Source organism: Struthio camelus, chromosome 5 (genome assembly GCF_040807025.1).
Source record: "Struthio camelus isolate bStrCam1 chromosome 5, bStrCam1.hap1, whole genome shotgun sequence".
Taxonomy (NCBI): Eukaryota; Metazoa; Chordata; class Aves; order Struthioniformes; family Struthionidae; genus Struthio; species Struthio camelus.
The window spans coordinates 65,577,253-65,597,803 of NC_090946.1; positions in this window are offsets into that span (position 1 = coordinate 65,577,253).

Consider the following 20,551-nt stretch of genomic DNA (forward strand, 5'->3'; position numbering starts at 1 on the left):
CTGTTCCATAAGAAAACAGCTCCTGAGAGAACTTGACAGTAAGTACACAACTAGGTCGATTTTAATTTTGTTCCATTTTTCATGCAGTGCTTCACAGGCTAAAACATTGAAGTGCTCATGGCTATTGACTTTTTTATTTAAATAAACACTCATTCCAAGGCAGAAGGTTGAGGTAATTGGAAAATAAACTTTTGAGCGAAATCTGCTACATACTCATTTTCATCTGCAAAACATCTGCACTCTTAATTTTGTTATGATTTTTTCATTGTCGTAACACAACATATTTATTTTTAAAGCTTTTTGCGCTCAGAGGAAAACACAAAATCAGCTGAACAGAGATGAATCACGGGTGTTCAACAGAGCCTAGCAACACTGCACAACAACTGGAGATGGTAAATTAAGATAGTCATGTTAAACAGTTTATGAAATGAATTAGAAGTTTACTAAGGCAAAATATGATTATCGCAGTTGGCCTTTGTCCAGAGCATACAGTTTACGGTAATTGGGTACTCAGTATCAGCTAAAGATTCCGTTTCTTTGTTCATAAAACAAGAACAAAACTTCTATTTAAGTTGGTAACTAAAAGCAGAAAGAACACGTGATTAACTGGCAGATGATATTAAATTGAGTTTCAATTTTACTCTGCATCTGTGAGAGTATCCGGGGTTATTCATGAGGCAGGTGCTCAAATGACGTCAGAGCTGATGTTTAGCATCATTCTCTCATAGGCCAAATCCTTTCACACCCTTTTTAAACAAAAGGTTGGCATTGGACCAGACGATATTGCAAAAGAAGTCAAGATTATATGCCATTCACGCAATATTACGCTGCCAACAGGAAGCTCCGAAAAAGGAAAAAAAAAAGTTGCTATGTGTAAATTAAGTGTAATAAGATACAATCATCAGAAAAATCAACATAAGACATGCTAGGCCCAGTTCTTCTGTAATACCTGAACTTGTTTGGGAATCAGTGAAGAAGTGTCACACTAACAAATATGAATGACCACAGGCTAGTACAGAATGAGTTTGAAACTGAAAGCATGCTTCATCAGTTCCATCTGGAAATAGATCCATATAAATTGTTTGGGAATGAAGTGCAAACAGATTCATTTTTACAGTCTATAGAGTGGTGCTCCTAGCGTTTCCGGCTACCTGTCACAGTAACTTTAGGAAAGATGTAGTAAAAGCGGCCTTCTGAAACTTCACTCCATGCTCGTGTCCCGTTAATATAGAATGTGGGTTTTTTTAAAAGATTGCCTTCTACATTGTAATTAGCCAACACGTATCCAGGTTCAAAGCGACCATCAGCTCACCAAGCTAAAGCAAATACTGCTTTAAACTGAGAGCAAAGAAGCTTTTGTTGTTGCCAGTGTTTTGTTCCATGTTATTAGCATAGCCCTTTATCATGACTAAGTACGTGTAGTCCCCATAGACAGAAATGCCAGATTCAAGCTGCTAAGTCAAAAAGAAAGTGATAGTACCATGGAATGAGACTTAAAATGAAAAAAAGAATTAAAACCATTTTTACTAATTTCAGTATGGTCATTCTTGTTTGCAGGAGAGAGAACGGGAAGAAACTCCATCCCAGTTGAGTAACATCATGGTTCTATTACAGGCTTCTTTATCCGGTGGAATTAAGTGTCATTCAACTAAGCTGATTAAGATGGGCCCAGTCCGTGAAAATCACCGAGGAAGCTTCCAAAATGAGATCAAAACAGCACTTACTAAACCTTTTCAAACCTTTTTGCTTTGTGAAACCGTGTTTCTGGCTGAGTGGCCTGCCCAGGAACCCTGTGCATACTCATCATGCCCCTTGAAGGGAAAGGAGCTGGAGGAGTGTGTGCTGAGGCCTCCGACTGCTGAAATCAATGTTTTAGCTTTTTGCTCATCCTTTATGTAATGGAGGGCTTTCACAAAACACTACCTGTGGGCTAGAACAGACAATAAAGAATTAATGGATTAAACACAGGATAGAGCTCCTGTGATTGCTGAAGCCTATACTTTTTGGTAATACTAGTATTGTATTTACCAAATAGTGAATACATTACTGTATCAGAAATATGCATCTACCCAACGGGTGAATTACATAAGGTTATTTCCTCCTCATCAGTGAGGTGAGTTCTTCACATTCCCTTTGCAAAATGAACTTTTTATCGTTGTTGAGAACTGTTGAAATTTTGATGAAAGGATTAGCCAAAGGAAAAAAAAAACCCTTAATTTCACTAAAAACTTTTTGCATACCATTTTTGGATTACTGGTAAAACCAGCTTTTTAAAAGACTTTTCCATATACTAGCAAACTAAATAACTAAATAAAACCGTGTTTTCACTCATCTTCAACAATAACTGAACTTTTAAGATACACAGGTTACATCTGAGCACTTTCCTTTTGCTTCAGTATTTCATAGAAAATTTTAAACATTGCTAAGCAGTTTGAAAAAATAGAAGCAGATTCTAGTTAAAACTTCCTTGTAAACTGTAATCAGGTGATTATGCAGTTCTTTCTTAGTAGACATAGAGAATAATCAGCCTCCGGCCTCTTTTTCAACAACTTTTATATTAGAATATTGAAACTTTGTCTCCGTGCCTTTTCTTTTCCCGATTTAACAACCCAGTACCTTTTCTGCCTCCTCACAGGTCAGCTTTTCTCATTCGTAACCTCATTGTTTCCTCTAGACTCTCTCCATTTTCTCTCTCTCTCTCTCTCTCTCTCTCTCTCTCAACATGGTATCTGGAGTTGGACAGCATCCTTCAACAGCATCCTGAGGTCACCCCAACACCAAGGAGAGCAATAAATACCTCTGCGTCTTCTGCGCAAAATTGACTCATTTCTCAGCATACTATTTCCCTTTTCTGAAACATTACTATATCGCCAGTGGCCGTTCAAATCTGTGTTCTGAAGCAAAAGGTAACAGCTTCACCCACTAAAAGTGTGCACTGTGCCCATTTCTGCTTTCAGTATGAACCTCCAGAAATTACGGCTCTGTAGTTTTGCCTTTAGTATTGCCTTCCTGTAAATTCTAACGGCAGACTAATTTATTACAGACATTGGGAAATGTTTAAATGGTTTTTAAAGTAAATGTGGTTTGGGAGGCCTGAAATCAGCTTGGATAAACAGCAATTAAGTAATTTACCTCAGTGCCCTGGAAAATTGTGCCTGACATGGTTGTGCATACAAAAGTGAATGGAATACAAAGAATCAATGCCATTTTGTCATATCCTGGAGGCTGGGGCTGCGGTACCGAGACACTCCTTTCTCATCGTCTGATAACGACTAACAGCATCTATAGTGTCACAATACCTGGTGTTACAAATGTGATACTGAGCTATGCCCCCTTTACAGTTCACATTGCCTTTTTTTTACGTTTACAGTCAAAGAGATCTGCCCCTTAAGAGCCAAATAGCCTTTTCTGGAAGTGCTCGGTCAGGGCTCGTGGGGACTGCGTGCCTGGAACTGAACGATGGCCAGCTTGACGTTTGGTTGAGAAAGATGCCAGCTTCATCCAGGGAGATGATGTGAATTCTGACTCCTTGGGTAAAATGGGTTGTCATCCACGTAGGGCTTGAAGAAAGCATTGCCTTCTTTTTGGTTAGCTTATTTCCACTCACAGGAACAAGCTTACCCAACAGTGGGGCCACCTGTTGTGATATTGCTGCCATTCAGATTGTTATCTCCTAGTACATGTGTATTTATGTGTTTGGCACATAGATGGTGCCAAAGAAGTGACAGGTCCCAGAACACTAGGATTTTTCCACTCTACCACATGTGGCTCTAACTGACGTCCAGACAGTTGGATGCCAGTTTCCAACACAAACACAGTCCCATTAGTTTTTCAGCTTTCACTGTGTGACTCATGTCCATGCTTAATAGCAGTCAGTAGCCAATGTGTTTTCACGAGGACCACGTGCTTCATTTGTCGCAACAGGGCCCACTAATCCTTTCCCCATAAAGGATTTCTTTATGCTAGTAATGCCGCTGTCATTGTCTGTGCACGTGGCACCGCCATTAAGAAACTCTTGTACAGCTGTACAATTTATTGCAATTTTTGCATCTTACAATGTTGAGTATTGGCTTGGCTTGAGCTGTTTGCTGCAGCATGGGAAGGCACTGAGTTTTTTTTCTGCAGCTTCTTCAGGGTATTGCATGCCTTTATGCTTCAACCTTTTTTTCTGTTTGTATTTTGGCTTCTTCATTATGTCCATGGTGTTACAGTCTTGGCCATTCTGCAGGAGCTTCTGCAAGCTGGGAAAATGCATCTGCTTCAAAGTCTAACAGTTTTATCAAGAATTAATTGCAGTGTTTGTAGTGTCACAGTTTCTTGTTTCCCTTTCCAGCCACGATCTGATCTTTGCTGGGGCCTTAATGAACTCCTCCAAATTGAAAGACTGTAACATACTTCACCTTTTCAGTCTAAAAATCTGAATTTTGTAATTTTCGCTTTTACTTGCAGTGCAGTGCTTGTATTTCTGTAGTTTCTTTGGCCGCCCAAGTTGGTCTGCATTAAGTAGAAAATACATCTCCGTTAAGAACTTGTAAAAGCCTCGAGCACTGCATTGTCAGGTGCACCCTTAGGATGCTGCGGCACCTCGCTCCCAAGGCTTCCGGGATTTCCAGGCTCCTGCTTCTCTGGGCATACTTTAAAATTATTGCACTGTATACTTACAGATTCTTGTAAGTGAAATATCTTTTAATATTTTAAAATTTCAAAATTCCAGCCTTGGAAATAACATTTGCTGCAGAGCGGCCCTTGGCTATGTACTTGTACAACCTTGTAAGGCCGGCACCTCAGAACTCCTAACATCCCAGGGGGCTGCTGGGCTAATCAGAACATGCACTTACAAATCTGCATCGTTGTCTCCCCTCTAAAAACACCAAGGATCACAGAAACTAGAAATCGCTCTGCTGCACAAAAGCAGTTCATCAGAACATTTACAAGCTTAATAGTAGATGCTGTATGTTATGATTTCAGTTCTGTGACTGGGAACAGACCTAGAAAACAAAAACCTTTGATTTGGCACAAAATTCGTGCAACATGGGCAGAGCCATTCACCACTTGATACTTCCTAGCTTTGTCTCAGCCCTGACCCAAAAGGTCCACAGTCTAGGATTAATCCCAGTTCTATGGCCTACTTCATTTTTGTCTTTCCATTTGTTTCTTTTAACAGATATGGCACAGTTTTGAGCAAAGGAGACACCCTTGGACTGAGAGCATTGTAGTGTTTTGCAAAGATCATGCAACAACCTCAAGCACTTACAACTTTCAGGGATAATCTACTAGAGTTGTATTTGAACTTGTTAGAATTACAACTCTAATCAGCTCTGTATCCTTTCAGCCCTACCCTTCTAGTAAATATTTTGCCAGCTTTGCTTCTAACAACCTACATGAAGTTTTACTCAGCATACCGCAGTAAAATAGACAGTAGAATATTAAAATGAACCTAAAATGCAGGTTTTAGAACAATGTTACTAAACATCCTCTACAGCAAAACAGCTGCTGACAAATACTTCATTGGGGGGGGCGGGGGCGAAGGGACAGGAATCAATCTTACTCCAGTAAATGCGACCACTCTATTTGTATTACCCAGAGTCAGAAACGCAGAAGCTCAAATGAAGAAGCAGCAAACATTTAAAAAAAATCATTGCTTTTTTAACTCTTTGACATATTTAGTAAAACAGATGAGGATATATAAGCAGGTAAGAATTTAGTCTGGAGGATACTTTTTAGACCATATATTAAAACATCAAATACAAACAGTATTTCATGCATCTTATTGGTGTATTCTCTATGGTGTTTGTCCACACACCTCACAAACAGTGATTTAAGTCTCACCTGTAAGGTAAGAAAAAAAAAATCTCTATTTCACCATGTGAAGAAATGCATTTACTGGTGTCAGTGTCAAAGACCTGAAGAAATCCGATTCTTTGAGTCTGGTATTCTGAACCTTTTCCGTTAGGGTAAAGTAGCCACCCACCTGCAGGACACAAGCAACTAGTTCAAAGAAATATTAAAGCAACTTACTGGCATGTTAACAGAGACCACAATAAATATTCTTCCCCTCTACCTCCTTCTCCACTGTCACATCAAGACATCCTATTTAGCAAGACAAATGGATAAGGTTTATTAGCTCATCATGAAGCCATATTTTAATTGAGAAGCACCAAAATCAAGAAAACAGATCTCCAGGGCTACGAAAGGCCATGCCAAATAACTCTGCATCAGTCTAGCTCTTAGGTGAGATTTCTTCTTTCCAGCTTTTGCTGGAGCTGCTGAGGGTGTATTTCCAGCCCTGGACGCTCTCTTCTGAGACCCTCAGGCAGCCTACTGAAGCCTTCCAGGGGATGAATAGCAACTAACATCTTTTTTCATAGCGGGGTTGTAGTTTCTGTGGCTTGCATATCCAGACTGCCATCTAAAGTGAACTGGCACAGGTCTACCAATCTGCAGTCCAGTTTACGCTGCACTGGCTAAGAATCTGGGCCAAAACATTGGATTTGTGACTTGTTTTGCCAAAATTCCAGCTGCAGCATCGATGCAGTTGGCAGGGCTGATGTCTTGCTGCTTTTGTTGACCAGCCTGGTGCTTTGATCTGCTCTTATGGGGAATCATCTGCAAACAGATTTGACATATATTTTCTAAAGCACAGGAACAACTTGTCACTCTCATGATCTTCTACTGGCAGATTAAAGAAAGTAAAACAGCTGGATGTGTTTGACTGCACTTGTCTCTTAGGCAACTCAAAGGGAGGTGCAGGCAGGGAAAGGGAATGGAGTGCTGGTGAAATAAAGTGGCTGAGAGTGAGTAGATGCTATAAATACCACTTACCTGTACTTGAATATCAGTACCTGCTATATTTTTCAGAAAGGGTAGTTGTAGGTTTATTACTGCCTATACAAGGAGCCATGGTGCTAGACAGAGAATACCGAATCCACACTGATGTCACATTTCCTCTTGCATGAGTTTTGGCATTACATGCAGATTTCATGCCAGAAATCCCAGTGTGGCATACCTTTGAATCCATCACAACCCATAATTTTCCCACTCAGTACAATTTGTCCACACTAGAGCCTGGTAATCAGCAGGCTTGCATGTGGTCTACAAAACGTCTAGTGCAGCGATAGTAAAGTCTAACTCGTTACAGCAAAGGAGTGGGGCCCAAGAGATCCTCTTTTATTCCCAGATCTACTTTACCTTAGTATAAGAGCTTGATTTAAGTGCTCTAACATCATCAAGGTTGTACTTACTAGTCCGTGAAATTAGAGAAGTGTATTAATCCTGAGTTTTGCAGCATTTTGTAACTGTCTGTACATTTATTCTGCTTTCCTTACTTTTCTTTCATGGAGATTCTGACCTACTCCTATCCACACAGGCATTTCAGCTTGGTGTTGAAAGCCAGTCTATTGATCACAAACTCAGGTCCAATTGTCACACTTTCATCCAGAATTCCAGGACCTGTCTGTCCTGCTCTAAAAAAGAACTCCAAACCTTTTGATTTCCAAGCAATTCAAGTTTCATCGTGAACTCGCATCATCTAATTGTCCAAGTCTTTGGGAATGTTTTTGTGGTAAATCTGGATCCACAGACTCACAACTCCCTATAAGGTACGTGCTCTAAAAACAAGTCCGACTGCCCGAAACCCTTTTTTGATGTTCTGCACAAGTCACAGTGCACAGATCTGAACACAGTGGTTAAAGAGTTCAGATCCTACTGCTACAGTTCCAGCACAGTCTGTAGCTGTAGGAGTCAATGCTCTGTCAGTGCAACGTGGAGCTGCTTTTCAACCTCAGCATTGAGTTAAATCTAGCAAAGCTGGTGGTTTCAAAAAGGCATTATCATTGCCTATGAACTTTAATGGATTCCTGACTCGATGGACATGCTGCATAGCAGAAGGGGATCTGAGAGCTGCTGCTAGCCATTCTTTTACTACCTAAAAATGAAACTTTTAAAGCATTTCTTCACACTAACCTAAGATAAATCTCTGGTGCTGCTTTTAATCAATGGTGATTTCAAGGTACATCAAAATACCCTTCACCAAGGAGATGTTTTAAATTGCATTACTGCGAAACCCCAGTAAGCGCCCAGCACCATTGCACACTGTACTATAATATCCACGTTTTAACAAATGTATCTTCAGAAAAACTGCTTGAGCTGCTTTGAGAGCTAGTACTGCTGGAATTGGGAGCAGAAACATCTAGTAATCAGCAGTTATCTGAAAAGCTTCTCCGGCCTGTGGCAGAACAGACATCTGATCCCCAGGATCCTGAAGGAGCACAGCTTGCTTGCTTCGTTTCTTTCTCTCTCCCTCTCTCCCTCTCCCCCTCAGGGCACAATGATTTTTGAGCTCATTACCCAAATTTCAGCCAAACTTGGCAGATGGTAGAAGTGACACAAATAACTGTTTCCACAGGTTTGAAAAAAAAGGGTGGGGGTAGAGGAGAGAGAGTCTGAGTACATTTCCCAGCTGAAGGAGGAGCTGTTATGAGCTCACCTCTTACTAGAGATCAGAGAATCCACCTGGGAGAGAGACTCTATAACTATGTGAAATGCAAGAAAAAAGTCCAAGCAGAGCTGTCCTTATTTACACACCAAAGTCAATCAACCATGAGGCACAAGTCCATAGGATAATCGGCATAATTAGGTCTAGAGCTCAAAGGTCAATGAACACCTCAAAATGAAGCATTATTTAAATACAAAGAGGATTAATTCATTCTCATACCAGGGAAGTATTAGAGTACCTAAGCAAATACCTAAATGCGTAATCATCTATGTTAAATTACTTCAAACAAAAGCTGTGTCAATAGTTACAGGCACATGACATTGTTTTTAAAAATGAAGCGCTGCTTTTATTTCTGCTCCTTCACTCCCTCCCCTTAACAATTCTCCACCCAACCTGTCTTTCATGCAGGAAAAGGTGGCAGATAAGCCAACTTGGTACGTATAGTTCCACCTCTGTTTGAAGGGCTAATGCCGACTAATGCAGGGGAGACCCAGCCCTCTGTTTTGGGTGTAACATTATTTCCTTTTTTTGCTGCATACCACAGACTGAGAGTTCACTCCTCTCCTGTGACAAATGGCAAAGCTTTGCTGTAACTAATACAAGGACATTCCTATAACTCCGATTTTTCAAAGGCTCCTAAGGTATGACTATCACTGCTCTGCTTCACAGAAATCTGTGAGCCATAGCATTGCTCCTATGGAAAATGTCCATATCTAGCTGCCTCACACTTCCAGAAATTTTCTTCACATAAGGATAAGAAGTACAATACAGCTACACCTCCCTTTAGACATCTGGGAAGGGACTCTAGTCTCCAGGCTAGTAAGTGTTTCCCAGATTGTATATACAGGATATACAAGCCTCGCTCCACCTAGAGGAACAGATTCTCCACTAGGCCTCCTCTAGTCTTCCTCTTGGTATGGCAGGTCAAGCAACCATACTGTCCTCTACAGACAGAGGCACAGAGAGTTTGCTCCTTCCTCTTCTTCCCATGCAAAATCATTTCCTAAGCTAATATAGAGAGGAGCAGAAAGGTAAGTGAAGATTCCCAGATACACAAAAGATGTTACAACTGGTTTATCCCACTGTTGCTCACAGTGGTAAGGAATACAGAACTTCAGGGAGCTCCAAAAGAACCACATCAAAGTTGCAAGCGAAAGTAGCTCAGAAATGCAGAGCATCAGACATGATCGCAGGCCCAGGGGCCTTCTGCCTTTACCCAGCTCTTTAAACTCCCATCAGTAGGGCATATATAATGCTGATCCCAATACTAGATAACGAAGTGAAACATTATTTGGGAAAGCAGAAAGCTAGTTGCAAAAAGCAGACATCATTTTGAGGCCTGTTTACGCTTAGGGAGCAAGAAGAGCAGTCTACAGGCAAATAAAAGGAAGGAAAAAATTGCACACTTTTAGAAATATGGAAAAAATAACAAGTAGGATTTGTTTCAAAGCCACTGCAGATCCATTTTCAGTGAAATTAAGTTTCTACAGAAACATCGCTGAGGATGGATTTCCAGCTGTCTATTTTAAAAATAAAAAAAAAATTAAGCTATGTGTAACTTCCTTTTGTGAGATAACTTGTACGATAACAATGCCAAAATAACTAAGACAGCTTTGCAGACTGGTTGCTTCTGCTGAATGGAGTTTTGCCATAGACTGTGAGAGAAGATGGACTATCTCTCAGGGCAAGCAAGGGAAAAGAATGTAAATCTGCTGGAACAATGTTTGTGGAACATGGTGCTGATTTTAGAGATGGCTTTTTCCATGCACCAACCATGAGATCATGTACAGGGCTGTATTTACATGGTGATGTAATTTTACAGCAGAAGCTGGAAAAACAAGGACGGTATATCAAGTCCAGCATGATTTATGCCAAACTTTCCACAACTATGCAGCCTCCCTCCTATGTCATACATATTTTGGCAGGATAAAGGTAACAAGTGGGACACTCCCGCCCCCCAGCTTCTAGACAACCTTACACTTTGGCTGCAAATTCAACTCATAACTCAAAAGCAAAAGCAACCTCCACTAGGCAGACAGTTTTTCAAGCCGTACAGCATATGTGCTTAATTGAATGCTTACAAATTACCTTTTGTTTTATATAAATGTCCTGCCAACAAAAGAATGAACCAGTGATGTCTAATGGACTTAGCAGGACGGCACTATTTATGTTGCGATCATAGGAGATCGGATACTCAAATACAATTATTTTCCAAGTAATATTTTACTGTATTGTGGTTTACAAACTGCCTGTTCCACCCACTCATCTTTCGAGGTAGAATCTTACATTTTTTTCCTTAAAAGGAAGGCCATGACATTGAGATATAAAGACGTAGAAAATAACTTTGTTGGCCTCTTTTACATAGAGAATGCTATTAGTCATAAATAAATAAACTTAGAACAGAGTTGTTTAATTAACCAGTGTAGTTATGTACATGCAGTCTGAAAATCTGGTTTAGTCTACAGTCAGTTTCTAACTAAGAAAGCACAGATCTCTACAGGAAAAACATTTAACATAGGATCGTAAGTTTTGTGCCAGTTCAGCTATGTCCCTTTTTGAGCGAATTCAAATGCAACTGGTGGAGATTCTGAACCTCTGCAGCTTTCATCAAAATTGCTAGAAGAAGCTGAGTGAACCACTAACTATAAGCAACAGCAAGCCTGACTATAAATCATGTGGTTTATATCTATGAATTAAGTATACTGATAAATAAAACTGCTTTCATGACAGTTCGTTCAATGACAGTAAACTTGGATGTCATTTGTAATTAAGGTAGTAGCTAAACATCTGTTAAAAGGGACAGTGTAGAACTGCCACCATTAGAAGAGAGTTTTTAGGCACCTTTTTTCCTTCTTTTTCATGCGTCTTGAAGTATGTAAACTTCCTTGCTGATTTATATTGCAGATGGGCCTTTAAATGATGTGCCATTTTCCTTTTCTGGAGGACAGCCTTGGTCTCAAATAAGTCAGGAGCTGAATTTGGAGGAACTAGTCTCACATTCATAGCAAGGCAAACAAGAAGCAGTAAAGCAAAACACTGTGCACTTGAAAGTAAAAACATCTCATGATTTTTAGCTGTCCTTTTAAGATGTTCAAACTGAAGTAACACCTGCTGGAACGCTCTTGCTTAAGCCCTTCATACACTGGGACTGGCACTAGGAACACCTATGTCTCCCCCTGCTCCATGTTTTTTTCTTCAGAACTATTTTCTAATAACAAACATATTGATAAGCTAGCTCTAGACTTGATGAATCATCGAGGGAAATGCTTTATGAGGCAGCTAATAACTTAAGTTTGGCTAACTGGTTGATTATACTACACCACCCATTTTCTCCAGTCTTTCTGGGTTCTGTTCTAGAATTAGTGTGTATTCATCCCAGGGTCTTCTCAACATAAACGTGACACATGGGAGAAGGCTATCTAGCAAGGCTTTTTCTTGGAGCCCTTCTCCATTCCCATATATTATCCTCAATGCCTCTTATAAAGATAACCTCACCTGAGTGTCCTTCTGGCAGCCCCAACCTCCGTAACAGAGTTTCATTTTCCAACACATTGTAGGCAATCCTATGGACAACCTCTTTACCGGCAGGTGTCCTCAGGAGCACTAAAGCAGGCATTAGGAGGAAAGGACTGTAGTTTCAGGTGATGATGGGTTGTCTGGAGCACAACTTTGATCTACCTGCAAGGCAAATGCTGATGCGAGGAAGGTCACTTTTTGGTTCTTGAGCTGGGTAGCTCTCTCTTCACCCCTAGATTTTCCTCAGCAGTGAGTGGGAAGAAAGTTCTTGGTTTCATCCCAAGATGCTGGGATCCAAGAATTGGGAAACAAGCAGGATACAGCAGTGAAAAGGCTCCTGACACAGATCAGCAGAAATTTATTTTCCTCATCTTATGCAGCTGGGTACTGCACATTCGCTCTGCCAAGTAGAACGAAACTTTGCATGCTGGGACAGATAAAAGCAACTTTTTGCTCTCCCCAAACCTGAAATATAATCAGTTTTATCAAGAACATTGTCTGTAGTGCCCTAGACATATTGGGGTACAAATCTGGGCAACAAGCAACTTAACTGCACTGTTTTTATAGAAAATTACATGATCTCTATAGCCTCAGCTCTTCTAGATGTGAAGGGAAATATTTTAACTTTCTCCTAATCTTCCCCAACAGTGCTAGACCAGTATCTTTAGAGAGGTAAGAGAAGAAAGATCCACCATTTTTTCTGAAAAGAGGGGCAAGAACCTCTATTTCACACCGGCTGAGTAACTTCCTTGCTGATGAACAGTGAACATTTCCCCTTTCCCAGCTGTTAACAATTCATGAAATTCTTACATGAATGCACACAGCAAGGTAGGAAACCTCAAGGGCTGGGAATGAACACAGCACGAGGCAGGGCATCAGAGTACATTCTTCAGGGACACTTGCATGAACGCTCCAGTACCTGTGCACTTACAAACACTCAGGCCTTATGTATACTCCCAGTGTTCTAGCAATCAAACCACTACATACAGTACTATATGAAAAATAGTTCCTTAGCAGGCATTTTCTCAGAGAAGGTAAGACGTGGACTTCAGTTTGAGATGCTGGTAAGAACCAGAAGTGCTGAAATACCGTGGGCGGGGGGAGGTAAGCAGGAAGTGGGGCAGCGTTTGTGGGGAAAAGTGAGCATTTCCTCAAGGGAACGCTGTACTTATTCTAAAAGCTCCAGCAACTCAGATAAGTGACTGAAGTTTTGCATGCTCATCCGAACGGCTCTTGAATTCCCGCCTTTTGGGGATTCCCCATCCATCAAGAACCTAACTTTTCTATGATGATATTTTTTATTTTAAGTTTAATAGCACCATGGACCTGATGCTAACTAAGAATTTCATGCCTGTCATCATGCACTGTTACACAGCTACTTCAGACTCCAGAGCCACTGTAAGGACAGAGCCTTTGCCAAAAGCACAGACTCATATTTGAACTAACAAAGAATCTGTGTTAACAGCACAGAGCCAACAGCCCAATATTGGCTATCATGTAGTGGAGTAGCTCTTTTTCCTGCTAGGGAGGCTCATGTGGTTGTATACGGTCAGTATTTTAAAGAAAAAAAGTGATTTGGTATGCTTCCAAAATTATCTGAGCTCTTATGAAGCGTACATTAAGCACACATTTCAAGGCATCTCTTTGAATACCTTTTTGTGATTGAGCAGCTTTATTTTCACTGTTCATAAAAGCATGTTTAACTACCGATATGGTTCCTGTATGCAGCTTGTTGCTATCAGGTTGCATGACCGTAGGTTTGCGCCCAGGTTTTTCAAGCTCTTCAGTGATTTCCGGTTTTGCCTAAGTAGCTCTGCAGCTGCTAGAGGCGGCGGTGTGGCAACAGCCAGCCTTCAGGAATGCAGGTCACCTCCCTGCTTCAGGAAGCGACGTGAAAAATGGTGTTTCTGACAAGGAAGTTACAGGAGAAAAACAGCCAGCAAGATTATCTTCCGTCTTTCTCAGGTTATGGGAAAGGCTGCCCTCTGTAATTTGAGGGGCCTCTTCTCACATTCCCTTGACTTTTTTTGGTGGTTAGAGCCCACTCTCCATTCTGCTTTCACTTGCTTGAAGACTGGACGTGCTGCACATGGTAAGGGACGTGGCTGACCTGATTTTTGTGGAGGTGGAGAATGTCACAGAGCTACAATTTCTAAGCTGGGTTAGGAGATAAACCTCCCCTCCCTTAGAAGATTTTTGTCCCAAGCACATCTAGGCTGAGGTGCGACCAATTTACCTCTGTTCTCGGCTGCCTCGAGCTCTCATTCAGCGGCACTTTCCTTCCTTGCACTTTCCTCCTGCCGGCGTACAGTGTGACCCATGCTCTGCACCGGTGGCTTCTAGTCTTTCTCTAACTAAACCTCCCTTGAGGAAGCTAGTAACGTTCCCTGCCTCACCGAGGCCTGCTCTTGGCCCCTTTCTCCTCCATGCCCAGCCCGGGGCTGTCACTGCAACTGCTCATCCTTAATAATTCCCAGAGCTCTGGAGTTGCTCTTGCCTCCTTGTGCTGCCTCCACCTAGGGTTCCCGGGGTGCTAAGACCAAGCTACTAAACCAGGCTGGTTTTGGATGACTGAGCCAAGCCACTGCACGCTCACTTCCAGAAATGCAGGGCTGAGACACTCGAGCAGCCCTGCGCAGAGCCAACGGAGAACTTAGTCTGGGCTCTGGGCTATGCTGCACTTCTCATATCCCCCAGCAGGGTCTGTCTTTGAACCTCTGCACTTGCTGGGGGTTCTGTTTGTGCTGTTGAATTACACCTTCACAATACTTTTCACAGTGAAAAAGCTGTAGCTAGACGACAAGACTGCAGCAAGTAGCTACAAACAGGAGAGCGTTACTGTCCGCCGTGGACCTCAGATTTTTAGGAAGTATCGAGAAGTGAAACAATAACAACTGCGTATGTAAATACTGAAAAAAGTTCTTGACTAATTCTTTGAGTCTAATGTTTTTGCATGTTTTCTTATGTCTGTAAAAGCTTTCAAATAGACTGTGTATGACCCTTTTTCTTCTCTTTCTGCAAATATGCCAGTGAACAAGTTTGTTACCAGAAATGCTCATGGAGGGTGCAACTTTGTAGAAATCGTCCAAATTCTCCCCAGTAATCCTCTGCATCCGAACCCTGACCCTACCAGTTCTGCTCACTTACTGAATCATGCCAAGCTCAATTTTAAATATCACACAGTTCAGAAGACAAATCATGTTTGTAGAGAGTCACTGAAATCTTTCAGGCAAAAAAGTGCTTATCTGTGGGAAACATTGCTTAGCTGTAGTTCTTACCTAGTTTGACAAATGTGAAATGTAGTTAAGCAACCAATCACTGCAAATAGCTTACCCAGCTCTGCTTGGAGTCCTTCAGAGTTAGCAAGTTTCTAATGCTAATTTGTCTGAAATATTTTAGCTTCAGAAAGTAACGTAAAGTGATGTGCTTATGATTAGATTTCAAATAGAGTGTATGCTGCAATACCCATGTGATGAGCTCAGCTGTCAGGACCTAAAAGCAGAGGCAGAGTGTTATCAGGACAAGTCCAGCATGCAACAGACGACTTTTCACAGCCAAACTCCATGTGTAGCCACTAAGTAAAGTTTTGTTACCCAGAGGCTTTGAAAGAGAGAGAAAAAAAAGGGTTCTGCAAATTAGATTTCAGGGAAATTAATTAGAGTCCTTTTCAGCCAAAGTCTGTAAGTGGTTAATACACCTTTGTTATAAACAACTTCTGCAGCCGTGAAAGTTATTGCAGCAATAATCTTTGTCCCTTGAGGTTTTGCTGGGAGAAACATGAAACTGTATTCCTCGTTCTCCCTGTCCTACTGACAGCTGGAGACTGTCTTTTTCCATTCCCAACACAGCTTTTTGAGCTTAACAGACACTTTCCCTCCTCTTCCACAGATGCTGGGTGTGGTCCACACACTTCATTGCATAAAGCTGCTATAATTCAGTCTGCGACTATTATTCTGTGTTTTTCTTTTTTTCAAATGTACGTTTAACGTCATGCTTTCCTGACATAACCCATTGTAATGCTGCTCACCATCTGAGATTGCAGCTAGCTTCCTCCTCCTGCAGTGCTTTAGAAGAACAGCTTATTGAAAAGTGTCAGGCATCTTTTGAAAGTGTCTCTTGGATGCTTAGGGTAACAGTTCAATGAAGATATTTTCTTGTCCAAATTAGATCATCTCTCTTTATTTCATTTAGATTTACTGTGGATTTGAGAAATGTTTTGCTGGCTTGTTATGTCTTGCAGCTATAAGGCAGATCTTTTCGTGCACAAACAAGTCACTAATATGTTCTGAAAATAGATCCAGGGTGGGCTCATCCTTCATTCTCCAGCGCACTTTGGTCCTGTCTCTGCACAGTCGTTTGTCCGGGTCATCTGAGGACTGCAACACCTGCTTCTGAGCTAGTCTTCAGCATCATAAATGGCTGCCATCCCAAACTAGCACAGGGCAAGGGGAGCTTCCTCAGTGACTACCCTTTAAGGCAAGGGGGTTGCTGTGTTGGGCCTGAGTTGGAGTTTTTGTGTGCCATCAGCTTCGGGAGGGGAGTGTCACTGTGGGTGCATGTTTATGCAGGCACGAAAGGGTCAGTTTTCTCCTCAGGAGAAGCTCAGAGAAGGCATTTCTTGCTATTGCTGCTGTCTAGGAATCTGGGATGATGAATCCAGAAAGCCCAGGAGACATTATAAACCCTAATGTACAGTTGATAAAAGGATGAGACAGAGCCAAGGATGACTCCTCAGAGTGTTTTCCTATTACATCCTATCTCTTCTTGCCTGGCTTTATTAAGAACCAGCTGCTTTTAATCTAAGCGCTAGTCCCACACAGGTTTGTAAGAACATTGTCGCATCTGCTGAAATAAGATAATACAACGAAACATTATCAACATATTGGCCCCTCAGATATTTTCTAGAGCTCTTGCACCCGCAAGACTGTGGGTGGGCAGTACTTCCCTGGCTTTAAAATGAGCATACCACATGCAAGAAATCCCTTGGCATATCCTAAGGCATATCCCTTGTCATTTGAATCCAAACAATTTCAATAGTCTACTGTTTGATTCGAGGCTTTAAACCAACGCATGTAGCATGCAGCTGGGTCGGTACGTAGTCTGCAGTTTGGAAAATGCATGTTTAGCATAAAGGATACATGAGAAAGAACCTTATCTGCAGCTAATTTCAGGAAAGACTTGAAATCTGAGATATCTTTGACTTCCTGTCTACCTTTCAATGCAGTAGCTGGACTCAGTTCAATAACAGGGTTTAGAAATGTTCCAAAACCGTCATTGTTAGGGGAAAAAAAAAACAAAAAAAAAAACAGGAAAGACCTGTTTCAGGAAAGACTGTTGTGTCACTGAAAATGGCCCCATGGAGCACCTGACTCCATATACACTTATTTATTATAAATAATTTCCATGGCGTCACGTTAACAAACATAAAAGGTCACGAACTCCTGTATTTGAAGCAAATGTGTTTGACATCTGGGATCTGGCAGAAGTTCCTCCTGAGGGATAGATTGTTTGTGCAGAGCTTTATTGAATAATAACATTAAGAATGAATTACGAAATATTAGTGTAACCTAGTAAGAAATTATTGTATTTTACAAGCCAAAGACATAATAGATCTCACAGAACTATTTTAGTTCATCTGATTCAAAAGTATGTCAAGGAATGGGAGCTGTGACCAAATAAAAGTGAAAAATCTGTGTTTCAGCATTGCAGTTAGGAGTAGGCTGGAAACAGAGGTCCAAATCCAAATCAAATGCATATACGTATTTTTGCTGTATCCCTGCTGTATTAAGTGAGCTGGGAGTAAATTGGCAGGGAGCACAGATAGCTTGGGAAGCCAGAGGGCACCTGGCGTTGGGCAGGGAGGGAGGTCGGGAGGTAGGCAGGGACAGGGGGGCTGGCGGCGCCCGTGGGGCTGGACAAGGTGTCCCTGAGAGAAGGAAAGCATAAGGTGCGATGTCTGTGCAGGCCTTTGGCCAGCAGGTCTCACTTCATGGGCTCTTGCCATCCTGACACCTGCCATGACAGCCACGAGAGTGAGACCATTGCTAGAGGCTGCCAGCAGCCAGCCCCGTCCTGCCTCACTGAGCTGCCCTCGCCTGTGCATCCATGCCATCCACCAGATGCTCATCTCCAGGTGTGCAAGAACACCTCCCTGGCCTTGCATGGTGAGCTGGCACCAGCTCTGAAGTGCTGGTTTACCCCATCCTGCCCTAGAAATGGGTGGCCCCAGAAATGGGAGGACACTGTGCACATTAAGCCCCCACGGATATTCAGTGCAGCAGTTTGGTGTCAGCAAGCCTGCCACGGCTCTCATCATGGGGGAGGCACTTGAGGCTCCCCCGGCCTTCTCGTTTAACTGTCTCACTTCTTTTTTGCCTAGACCAGAGCAAAAACCTCACAGGAGCAGCCCTTTTCCTATACCCACAGGATCCTCCTCGCAGGAGCCAGGGCTATATGTGATGCCCAGTCACACCAGGAGGTACTTTCCCTGCCTAAGTCCAGGCCGGGATGGTGCCACTTCCTGTGGTACCTTTAGGGTGTCTCCCCTGAACACTGCTCTGGCACCACCTTGACCTTGACACTATCCAGAACTGCCTCTTCCAATGTGGAAAAGGTGACCAGATGCGGTCCTCTGGGTTCTCCCAGTATCCTCAGGGCCCTGCAAATGGCAAAGCAGGCAGCTGATCTGGAGACAGCTGGTGTTCAAATGCCTTTCCATCACCTTTCCCCTCCTCCCTTTTTTTGGGATCACAGGGCCAGGTGCCATTGCCTTGCCCTATATTCTTACACCATCATCTCTCTGGGGTCTCCTCGGGGCCTCAGAGCTGCCCTCTCTCCTGAAAAAAGATACAGGCCTGCCTGAGAATGAGCAGATGTTCCTCTCCCCAGGACACAGGGGCCAGCCAGGTGTCACTCACATGCTGGAGCAAGGGCAATACTCAAAAGATCCTTCCTGAAAGGTGCTGAGCCCAGAAACAGGGACATGTTGTGAAGTGCAAAAATAATTTATTGTTGCCAGGTGCAAAACCTTTCCTTTTTCTCTATTTGCAAGTGCATCAAACTTCATTTACCCCACTTAAAGGAGCTGTGGGCAAGAAGCCATCTCACAAATCACAACACCTTACAAACTGCCTGCCTTGTGGAAATGAAGAAGCACTGCCAGCTTCAAATGAAAAGCTGGCAGAAAGAGGAGATCTATATAGGCTGGCAACAGATCATCTACAGAAACTGGAAGGCTGTTCTTCCATCTAAAACTACTCAGTTCAAAAGGAAAGCACACACTCAGCTTCTAGCTGGAGCCTTGCACACATCACTCAGAGAAAGGCAAGTAGATAAAAAACAGGCCAGTCTGGCTTGGTACTTAAAAGCATTCGAGAAATAAATAATGCTTCTGTAATATGAGGTTGTGTCTGCAGAAATAACACAACTAGAAATAGAGGTTACTAGCCTGCTCAGTTAATGCCTTCAATCCAGCTGCAAGGTATTTGGTGATGTTCCCAGGAAAATATGCCAATAAATGATATCTGAAATAAAGCAAAGCCAACCTGCTGCCCACCCTCCTGCTCTTCAGCTTGAGGCTCTCATGCAGCATTGGCAACTCCTAACCAAGAGCCAATCATTGAGAAGTAAATATGCTGTAGTTGAAAGCCTTGCTGATATTACTAGAGTTTTTAGAGCAGGAATAAGGATACATTCTCATATGGAAGCACAATAGTCTGCATATTTAGTTCGTGCTCACTTATATGCATAAATGTTCAGTGAGATGAGAACCTGCAGTTCTTCAGAAATCACAGCAGCGAGCAGAATGGGTTACCTTCTTAGCACAACTTGAGCTTACACCTGAGCTGTATTGCACAGATGTCACAGACCCATGTATTAAAAGAAAGTTTAATAGCTGCAAACTGCAGGACCTCTGTTCTTGACAATACTGTCTTGAGAAATTATTTTCAAGAATCCTGAGTCAGCAGTAATAACTGCAGGTGTGAATATTTATTTGCAGGACACAGTAGCTATGCCGTGTTATTTATCTGTGTTCCCCAAGCCAAAAAGCATTTACATTTCTGATTAAGGCTGGCCTTCCTTGGTGAACAAATATCCACTCGCCTAAAATATTTTCAGCTGTCACTATTGCTTTAACTCTTAACTCCATAAGAACTCGATCATATGGTAGCAAGGAATTCGAGGGTGAAGGGTTAATCATTTCACTGCCGCTCAGGGATTAACTTCACATTAAAAACACGTGCACTTGTATCCAAGTGACATAGTGAAAAATGTGGTGGGAGATGAAAGGTGCACTCATGCAAGCAAGCATGGATTTATTGAACTAGGTCTTCAGGATCTTAGTAAACCGAACAGAACATTTCTCAGGCAATGCACTGGTTGCTACCTAAGTGCTCTCAGTTAAACTGATATGGTGACCCCGACGACTGACAAAGCTTTTCATTAGTAGGCAGATAGAAGCCGCGTGTCAATACTGGATTTTAGGGGGCCTTGGTGATCATTCTTTAATGGTACATTGACCAAACCATGCAAGAGGCCTGG